At 40.6% G+C, this 10,573-nt stretch overlaps 1 pseudogene across 1 annotated transcript; it reads left to right on the top strand.

Moving 5' to 3' along the window:
* Positions 1-1,692: 1,692 nt before the first annotated feature.
* Positions 1,693-3,920, top strand: LOC308608466 (annotated as a pseudogene). Its single transcript has one exon. The product of its transcript is annotated as an uncharacterized misc_RNA (transcript).
* The last annotated feature ends 6,653 nt before the right edge of the window (positions 3,921-10,573 follow it).

The following is a 10,573-nucleotide window of genomic DNA, read 5'->3' as shown; positions in this document are numbered from 1 at the left end:
TTTTTATTTATGCTGTTTGGGATTTGTTGGACTCCTTGGATCTATGGATCAATGTCTTTCATCAGTTTTGAATAATCTTCAGCCATTAATTCTTTAGATTGCCTCTGAACAATTCCATTTCTCTTTTCCTTCTGGAAGTCCAATTAAACATGCATCAGACCTTATCATACCCTCCTGTCTGTATTTTCCATCTTTTTGACTACCCATGCAGCCTTACGGCTAATTTCATCTGAATAGAGTTTCTAGTTCTTTAATTCTCTATTGGGCTTCATCTAATCTGCTGTTAAGGGCATCCACGGAGTTTCTAATTTCAGCTTAGTTACGTTTTAGTTTTGGAGGGTTTTTTTCTTTTCCTACTTTTTCTGATTTCTTGTTCCCTGTTGAAATTTTCAAGATTGGATTTTATTTATCTGAATACAGTAAGCATTGTGGTTTAGTAGTCTGTATCTGATAACTCAAATAATTCAAAGCTAATGGATCTGTTTGTGTTGTCTATTCTCTCTGGTGCTTTTTACCTATGATGGGTTTTGTCTTCGTGTTGCTGCTTATCTTTGTGTATGGGCATTGTATTTAAACAACTGTTCGTTGAAATAATTTGAGGCCTAGGATGATGGAATCTTCCTCCAGAGAAGATTTTGTTTGCATTGGTCAGGTCTGTAAGGATGCTTTCTGTCTAAAACCACCTTAATCTATACTGAAAACTTATACTTTACTAGTCCACCTAGATGTTGCAAAGCCAAGCTAAAAAACTTTGTGAGGGCTAGTTTATTTTCAGTTTACAGTTACCCTTAAAGTGAAACATTTGAAGTTCCTAGGAAACCCCTCCCCTTTTAATAAGCCTTGGGCTTTGATTTTGTTATTCTAGTGCTTTGAGTCTGCTGAATATTCAACTCACTTTGACAGTGGTTTATTCCTTAACTTTTATTCCTTAACCACAGATGACCTCAAGACAAATAGAGCTAACCTTATGAGTACTAAAAGAAGACATGGTGAATTCTTTCACCTCATGTAGGAAGAGTTCTTAACTATGAATCAAAATCTAGATGCCATAAAAGAAAAGTCTAATAAATGTGACTACTTTTTTTAATGCATGGCAGAAATACATCATAAAGTCAAAAGGCAACTAACAAACTGGAAGTAAATATTTGCAACTTATATAACAGATAAAGGCCTAATATAGTTAATGTGTAAAGAACACTTGAAGTGTGAAGGACCAACAACCCAATAGAAAAATGTGGAAAAGACATGAAGAGACAATTCACAATGATATTTAAACTGTTGTTAAACAGAAATGCAAAATAAAATGCCATCGATATACTTCTCACCTATCATATTAGTGAAAAATAGTATGTCACACACTATGTTGGAAAGGGTGTGGGGAAATAAGCACTCTCCTATATTGCTGGTGGGAAAGCAAAAATGGGTCTGAGACTCAAGGGAGGGAATAACCTGGATATGTAGATTTGGAAATCATCTGTGTTTAGAGGGAAATGAACAGAGATCAGCCAGGGAGCGAGAACACATGGACCGAGAAGAGCAGAGACTCAGGACGTAGTTGCTACTCAAGGAGGCAGCGCAGCTTCCTGGCCGGCACCACCACCAGGGCTCTGGAGTCAGGCGGACCTGGTCTTGAAAGCGGGCTGTGGGGCTCCGTGTGGAGCGCTCTTGGAGAAGTCGGGTACCCTCCCTGTGATCAGCTGTCACAACTGGGGATAAAGGGCATCTCAGAGGGATGCTGAGCGAGGACCTGAGAGGCGCCAGGTAAAGCACCTGCAGTCAGGAAGCCTGCCCCCACCTGCTCTGTTGGTAACTCCCACTTTTCCACACCACCCCCACAGCCTGTCCGCAGCTGTCCAGTCCCTGTGGGATGTAGGTGAGGGGGCGGGGCGGGGGGAAACCGGGCTCGGGTGACGCGGCGCTCACGTGACCGGCAGGGCGCAGACGTGGGCAGCAGCCCCCGCGCCCCCCCACCCCCAGCCCCGAGGTCTGGTCCCGTCGCCCGCGCGGAACCAGTTCCCAGAGCTGCCCGGGTGGCGGGCGAGGGGCGAGCGGGCTTAGGCGAGCCACAGGAGGCGCAGGCCCGGCCCGGGCGCTGCAGGTCAGTGTGAAGGTGGGCGCTGCTGGCGGCCTGGGTGGGGGTGGAAGCGGATGGAACTAGGATCCGGGAGCAGCGGGGAGAGGGGAAGGGGTCCCAAGATGGGTGAGGAGGGGCACGGGGCGCGGCGTGGGCAGGTGGGGAGGGAGGACCCTTCAACCGGCCCTGCCGCCTCTTTGACGCCCCTCCTCTGCGCCCTCCATCCATTTTCTAGCCTGAAATGGGGGGGGAGTGCGCCCCCGCAGCGCGACAGTGAAACGTAGACAAATTCTGAAAATAACTCCCTTTCACACTCTCCACCCAGGAGGAAATATTGACCTCAGCGTAAAAGGTTGGGGGTGGGGCAGGTTGCTTGCAGGGGAGGAAGACCCAGAGGTCCAAAATAGTTTGGAAAGCATCCTGGCCTGGTGCCTGAGGCCTGAAAAATAATGGCGGCTTGGATGCAGGGGAGGTGGGGGAGGAAACGTTGGATGAGGAGGGCCCAAATTCGGGAAAGGGATTTCAGTCCACTGACCCTGCAGCCCCTCTCTGTCTCCTGTCTGTCTACAGGTCTGCATGTCTGTTCCCAGCACTCTGCAAGACTAGTAAAGGAGGAGGAACCTGTCCAGAATCCCTGCAGGTCAGCGAAAGGAGGGAGAGGCACTGGACAGGCACAGGGCTGGGGACCGGATGTGGAGGGCACAGCTTGGGCAGAATTTGAGGGCCCCACTGCCCATCCCCCCACCGTATGTAATATACACACTTTCTGCCACGCTGAAGGATGGTACAAGGTGGCAAGGCCTGCCAGGGAAATGGTTGGCTCTCAGTGCAGGAGGAATGGTGGGGTAAAGGGTGGCCAGAAGGCTCACTAGGCTGGGCCAGGTCAGGGGAACGCTGACAAGGGTGAGATGCCAGTACTATCCGGACCTACATTCCACGCCCAAAGCCCTCAGTCTCCTTGTCTCCTCTTGTCGCTCTCCCCACCCCACCCCATCCCATCCCCCAGGACAGGAAAACGAGGGGACATCTCAACATGGAAAAACTCTGCAATGAAAATGAAGGAAAGCTGGAAGGCAAGGGAAAGACAGAAGATGAAGTAGAGCCTGAAAATGAAGGAAAGTCAGATGAGGAAGAAAAGCCAGAAGTGGAGGGGAAGTCAGAACATAAGCAGGAGCTCCAGAATGAGGGACGGCCAGAAGACGAGGGACAACCGGAAGACGAGGGGAAGCAAGAAAAGCAGGGCAAGTCTGAAGCTGAGGGAAAACCACACGGTGAGGGCAAGCTGGAATCCCAGGCAAAGCCAGAGAGTCAGCCGCGGGCTGCTGAAAAGCGCGCGGCTGAAGACTACGTGCCCCGGAAAGCAAAAAGAAAAACGGACAGGGGGACGGATGATTCCCCCAAGGACTATCAGGACAACTTACAGGAAAGGCATCTGGGCAGTGAGGAGATGATGAGAGAATGTGCAGATATGTCAAGGGCTCAGGAAGAGCTAAGGAAAAGACAGAAAATAGGTGACTTTCATTGGATGCAAAGAGATGTACAGGATCCATTCACCCCAAGGGGCCAACGGGGTGTCAGGGGAATGAGGGGCGGAGGTAGGGGCCAGAGGGGCTTACATGATATCCCATATCTTTAATGCCTTTGGCCTTCAATTCTGACTCCTCTGATGAGAATATTGCTGACCCTGCTTTCCCTGGCAGGCATTTGCCAGGCTATGTGCTTTAACCTTAAGCTGATACTTTGCTTTAGGTGTCACTCTCATTACCAGCAGCCTTTTGATCCAACTACAGTGCTCTCCGTGTTTCAGTCAGGGATTTTCACCCACGTGCATGGAAGAGATGTTCATGGTACACTGTAAAATAACAATAAAGAAAAAACAGTTTTCAGAACCGAACATATAGTATCAGCCCAATTTTGTAAAAATATAAACATTTGCACAATACATTTGTGCACAGAGAAAACTCTGAAAATGTTTGCAGTAAAAAGGAGGTGATGGTTTTTTCCTGCATGGTAGCCAGAAAATAGGTCTCACCTGCACTCAGAAATGAATCCAATCGCCTGATGGTACCTCCATGCCATTCGCCTGCAGGTGTGCCCATCCCCTGTCTTCCCCTAGTTGTAACCATGTCAGTGGGCACTGCTACACCTTCTCCTGGGTCCTCTACCGTCCTATGGCTGCCAACATGTATGATTCTTTTTTTCTTTGCTCACTCGTCTCCACTTTTTCTTATATGGATTATGTTTGTCATAATAAAAAATCTAGAAATCAACACATGATAAACAATTGGAATGTTCAGTGAGCTTATGAGGGCAATGAAGACACTTAAAATTCCTGTTGTCAGAATGTAAAATGATAAGTAAAACATTACCTCTGGGACTCATAGCTAGAGGAATCAACCTGACAGTTGTAACAGATCCAGTGCTCTAAAGGTCAGTCTTGTCATCTGTGAAATGGGAATAAACTTGCCTGTGTTGGGTGGGCTCCTTTGTAGCAGTAGGATCCTGGACCTTGTCAGACACTCAGGGGAGGGCTGAGAGTAGGTCTCACCTATGCCCAGGAACAAGTCCAAGTAGCTGAGAAGAGACTGCCACTCTTCTCTGGATACTACTATATCTGCTGGGCACTCCTGTTGTGCCGTGTACCCTCTGCTGACAGCTACTGATATGATGGAGTCCTCATGGTGACAAAGCCCCTCTGATTCCCTATAGTTCCCAAAGGGCCAAAGCCCCTATTTGACTCCTATAGGAATGTAGGTTAACCCCCTCTTCCAACTTCAGAGTTGTACCTACCCTGGTGGTACTGCCCCAGGGCTGTTTGGGCTCCACTATATTGCATAGTTCTTAAAGTAGTCATTAATATTTTTAGTTCATTTTATATTTGCTTATAGTAGTTTCTTATCTCTTGACTTATATATTTTGGGTCCACCAGGGGTTGTATCCTGAGACAAATCTGTGGACGAGACAGTGGATGATTATTTGAACGACACACCACAGTACCTCAGGGAAGCCACATGTAAATTTACATACCTTTCTTAGTGTGAGTTTTCGCTCTAAAAAGTCTCCTGGTTGGCTTCCTACACAAAATCAAAGGACTTGTCCACACATAATCAGAGAGGGTTACACAAGTGAGTTTCAAGCTGAAAATATCCCTTCCCACTCCAAACCAATTCCAACTGAGAAGTGTAACTGTGCTCTTAAAAATATTAAAAACTCTCAATGTTAGGCATTTTTATTTAACCCACTAGTATGTTGCTTTTTCCAAAGACTTTTTTTATTCATCCTAATATCCCTTACACTGTACTTGACACATATACTTAATAAATTATGATTGAATCAGGAGCCCTGAGTTAAAAAAGATACACTGTTCATGGATTAGAAGACTCAATGTGTTAATATGGTAATTCTCTCCAAAAGTCATCTATAAATTCAATGCCATCCCAATAGAAATCTCAGCAAACTGCGATTCTAAAGGCTCTATGGAAAAGCAAAGGAACAAAGTTAGAGGACTCGCTACCTGATTTCAGGGCTAACTATAAAGCTACATTAATCAAGACTATGTAGTATTTGCATAAGGACAAACATATAGATTGGTGGAATAAAACACAGTCCAAAAGTAGATCCACATATATATGGTCAATTCATTTTTTAAAAAGGACCCAAAGGAATTCAGTGGAGACTTTTCAAGAAATGATGCTGGAACAATTGAATGTTGTCTTGGTCAGTTTGGGCTGCTATAACAAAAATACCACAGACCAGAATTTCTCATAGTTCTGGAGTCTGGGAAGCCCATGATCAAGATGCTGGCAGATCTGGTATCTAGTGAGGGTCAGATTCCTGGTTCATAACCAGATGTCTTCACATGGCAGAAGGGGCAAGGAAGCTCTCTGGGTCTCCTTTATAATGAAACTAATCCCACTCATGAGGGCTCCACCTGCATGGCCTAATTGCCAATTACCATCCAATTATTTGGTAATTCCAAATACCATCCAATTGGATGAATTTCGGGGTTACACAAACATTCAGTCTATAGCAGACATCAATATACAAAAAAAGTACCCTTACACCATATACAAAACATGAATTCAAAGTGGCTTACAGAACAAAATGTGAAACCCAAAATTATAAAAATTTCATTTAGGGAATTCCCTGGCGGTCCAGTGGTTAGAACTCTGCGTTCTCACTGCCAAGGGCCCAGGTTCGATCCCTGGTCAGGAGAACTAAAATCCCATAAGCCATGTGGTGTGGCCAGAAAAATAAAATAAAATAAAATAAAATAAAACAAAAATAAAAACTTAATTTAAAAATAGGAAAAATATGGAATAGTTTGTAGGTTCAGAGTAAAATATTATTGCTTATTAATTCTGAAGTGGTTTAAAGATTTTTGAAATTAACTTTCTGCCACTATCTACTTAATAGGCTCCAGAGGCTTCTCCTACTAAGAAAGGAGAAAAGGCAAATGCTAATGATAAAACATTTACATGTGGACAATAAAATTTAAGATATCATTTAAAAATTAGGAAAAAAGGGTAATCCTGGATTAGCATATGACATGAATCTGTGCCATATGACAATTTAAGATAATAACGGGACAATGAGGGTATTGACAAATTTCTGTGAACTTCAAACAAGTCTGGAATATCTATACTAATAACATATACCCATACATATATAATCTAAGATGGCTTAACACTTATTTGACAATGTTTTCCACGTAATTTAACATACCAAATAAACCTAATTGTTTTAATATCTCTTTTATAAGGTGAGAGCCGATTTTTTTTGAGATTTTCTACGTACCCACTGGGAAATCTCAAAAGTAGTTTGAGGTCAAAAAGACTCCATTTAGAATCTGATTTTGGGAAGTTGTCAAAAATTCCAAAAGTTTGAACATTTGATTAAACAGGATCATAGATCAATATGAAACAATACTTAATTATCTATTTAACCATTTAACCAAAGTGACAATAAAAGATTTTTAAGGTAAATACAGAAGGTTAGAAAACTGTGAAAAAATATAGCTCTTTTCACATTGAGAAGACTCAATTCTCCCATGTAATCAAAGACCTGATAAAGATAATACGAAGCACAAAAAATTATTTTGGTAAGACAAAATCTTTGCTTTCCAGGCAGATTACCCAAAAGGTAAAGAGAAACATTTCACAATCTCTTATCAAGAGAAGACCAATAGTCCAAACACTTTTTCTTTTTAACAGAGAGAAAACCAAACTCTAATTTTGCACCAGTGTCCTTTTTTTTTCTTTTTTGGCTGCGCTGAGTGGCATGTGCGATCTTAATTCCCCAACCAGGGATCGAACCTGTGCCCCCTGCAGTGGAAGTGGGGAGTCTTAACCACTGGACCTCCAGGGTAGTCCCTGCACAAGTGTACTTTTGCTATTAAGACTCATTCTTTAAAAACTTACAAATAAATCCATTCTAATCTTAGCCAGCTTGACCACACATAAAATTCCTTTCCCAAGATTCCTTTGCCTCAAACGTTCTACCCACTGAGGTTTTTTTCCCTGTATTTTCCTCTTTCTCATTCTGGAACACCCAGTAATTCTACTTTAGAACAAAATTACTCTTTTTCCCTTAACAAAAACATGTCTTTCATACCTCTTCTTATCCAAAACACACATCCTATTTTCCTTACCTACTTTTCATACACAGTTGTTTCCTTTCACCCTTATTATTTCTAGTATTTTTAATTACATATATTGATTAGCTTTCTTAACCCTTAGAAACCTTAATTTCTAGTGAAACGAAAAAGTAAGCAATTGTGGACTGCCTGTTACACAACCATTCTATGGATTGGTAAATTTAAAAATATATTTCATAATTTCTAAAAGTATATCCTTCCTGATAGTAAAATTTCCAGTATGGCACAACACATGTTTGCTGATAGATACAAATATCTTCAGTTCCTTTATAAGAAGATACCAAAGTAGATAAACCTATGCTCAGTAGTTTCAGTATTTTTATTTGAAAATGATCTAGATATTCAATGCATATCCATCATTAGTTAGTGTTAACTTTAAGGTTTCAAGTTATCAAAAAGATTTTTGAAACTATTTTAAGTAGACATACCATAAAATATAATTACTGTTGAAAAATTCACATATAAACTTTTAATTACAGCTATATAATTCATCTGTTCAGGTTACTCATGAAAATTTCATGAGGCATTAAACAGATAACCATCAACTTAAGTTATTTTTCTTGCTAACAAATCCTGTAACAGAAATAACATGACTTTTAGTAAACCTGACTAGAATAAAAGCTGTATGTTTGCATTATATTTAAGGCTGATAACTCTGAAGGCATGCCTGTTTTAATTATACCAACAAAGTTAAACTAGCTTTTATTTACCAAAGATTATCCTAGACCACATGAACTTGAAAAACTTTTGGGCTAGTTTCTATATTTCTGAGAGAATCCTTTTTTTTAACTGGATCTACAGCTCAACAGATCAACTTTTAATTATCCAAATTCCTATATTAAGATTCAGGGGATTCTGAATTCCATGATTACAGGCACCTGGCATAAACAAGAGTAAATTTTCTCTGCAACAAGTTTACATCATCCTAAGCCGACAGTCAATTTGATCAACAGTCTGTCTACACAGTGAAAGGTAGACAGGTACAAAATGAGCCCAAATAACATGAAAAAAAAAAAACTCAGCAGAAACAACACACAACAAATACAGATCTATAGGAGTTCCAGACACTGGAATTATAAGACTCAATTTAAAAATAAATTTTCTGGGCTTCCCTGGTGGCGCAGTGGTTGAGAGTCCGCCTGCCGATGCAGAGAACGAGGGTTCGTGCCCCGGTCCGGGAAGATCCTACCTGCCGCGGAGCGGCTGGGTCCGTGAGCCATGGCCGCTGAGCCTGCGCGTCCCGAGCCTGTGCTCCGCAACGGGAGAGGCCACAACAGTGGGAGGCCCACGTACCACAAAAAAATAAATAAATAAAAATAAAAAAAAAATAAATAAATAAAATAAAATAAATTTTCTGGGACTTCCCTGGCAGTCCAGAGGTTAACACTTGACGCTTCCACTGTAGGGGGTGCAGGTTCGATCCCTGGTTAGGGAACTAAGATCCCACATGCTCTGCGGAACAGCCAAATAAAAAAATTAAATAATAATAATAATAATAATAATTTTTCTTACTAAATAGGAGTTAAAAGACATGATTGAAAATTTCAGCAGGTAACTGGAAATTATAAAACATGAAATAGAAATTCTATAACTAAATTTTTAAAATTTATTTTGTATTGAAGTATAGTTGAATTACAATGTGTTAATTACTGCTGTACAGCACAGTGACTCAGTTATACATATATATATACATTCTTTTTCATATTCTTTTCCATTATGGTTTATCACAGGATACTGAATATAGTTCCCTCTGCTATACAGTAAGACCTTGTTGCTTATCCATTCTATATATACGAGTTTACATCTGCTAATCCCAAATTCCCAATCCAACCCTCTCCCACCCCCTCCCCCTTGGCAACCACCAGTCTATTCTCTATGTCCCTGATTCTGTTTCTTTTTCATAGATAGGTTCATTTGTGTCATATTTTAGATTCCACATATAAGTGATATCACATGGTATTTGTCTTTCTCTTTCTGACTTAACTTCACTTAGTATGATAATCTCTAGTTGCTGTACCACCCTGCCTTGATTACTGTCATTTTGTAGTAAGTTTTGAAATTAAGAAGTACAGGATATCCTATTTTATTCTTTCTATACTAAGATTGTTTTGTCTATTCTGGATCCTTTGATTTTGAAATCACCTTGTCATTACCTACATAAAAGCCAGATGTGATTTTAATAGGGATTGCATTGAATCTGTAGATCAATTAGGTAATATTACCATTAGAACAATACTGTCTTTCAATCAACGAACATGGGATTTATTTCCATTTATTTAGGTCTTCTTTAATTTTTTTTCAACAACATTCTGTATTTTCAATTTATAAGCCTGGACTTTCTTTTGTTAAACATATCCCTAAAAATATTTTTCTTTTTGATGTCATCGTAAATGGAATCATTTTCTTCAGTTCATTTTCAGATTGTTAATTTCTATTATAAAGAAATACAATTGATTTTTTTATATTGATACTGTATCCTGCCACAGTGTTCCACTCATGTATTAGTTCTCATAGTTTTTTAATGGATTCCTTAGGATTTGCTATGTTCAAGATTATGTTATCTTCAAATAGAGATCCTTTTACTTCTTCCTTTGTTAACTGGATGCTTATTTATTTATTTATTTTTGCCTAATTACCTTGGCCAGAATCTCTAGTACAACCTCTAGAAATGGCAATAGAAGACATCCTGCTCTTGTTTCAGTTCTTAGAAGGAAATTTTTTAGTGTTTCACCCTTATGTATGATGTCAGTTGCATGTTTTTGTAGGTTTCTTCTATCAAGTTGAGGAAGTTCCTTGTATTCCTAGTTTGTTGAATATTTTTATCATGAAAAAGTGCTGATTCT

Source organism: Mesoplodon bidens (genome assembly GCF_964165515.1).
Source record: "Mesoplodon bidens genome assembly, chromosome: X".
NCBI classification, from domain to species: domain Eukaryota; kingdom Metazoa; phylum Chordata; class Mammalia; order Artiodactyla; family Ziphiidae; genus Mesoplodon; species Mesoplodon bidens.
The sequence above is the reverse complement of the archived record's forward strand: the minus strand, read 5'-3'. Positions and strand labels throughout refer to the sequence as shown.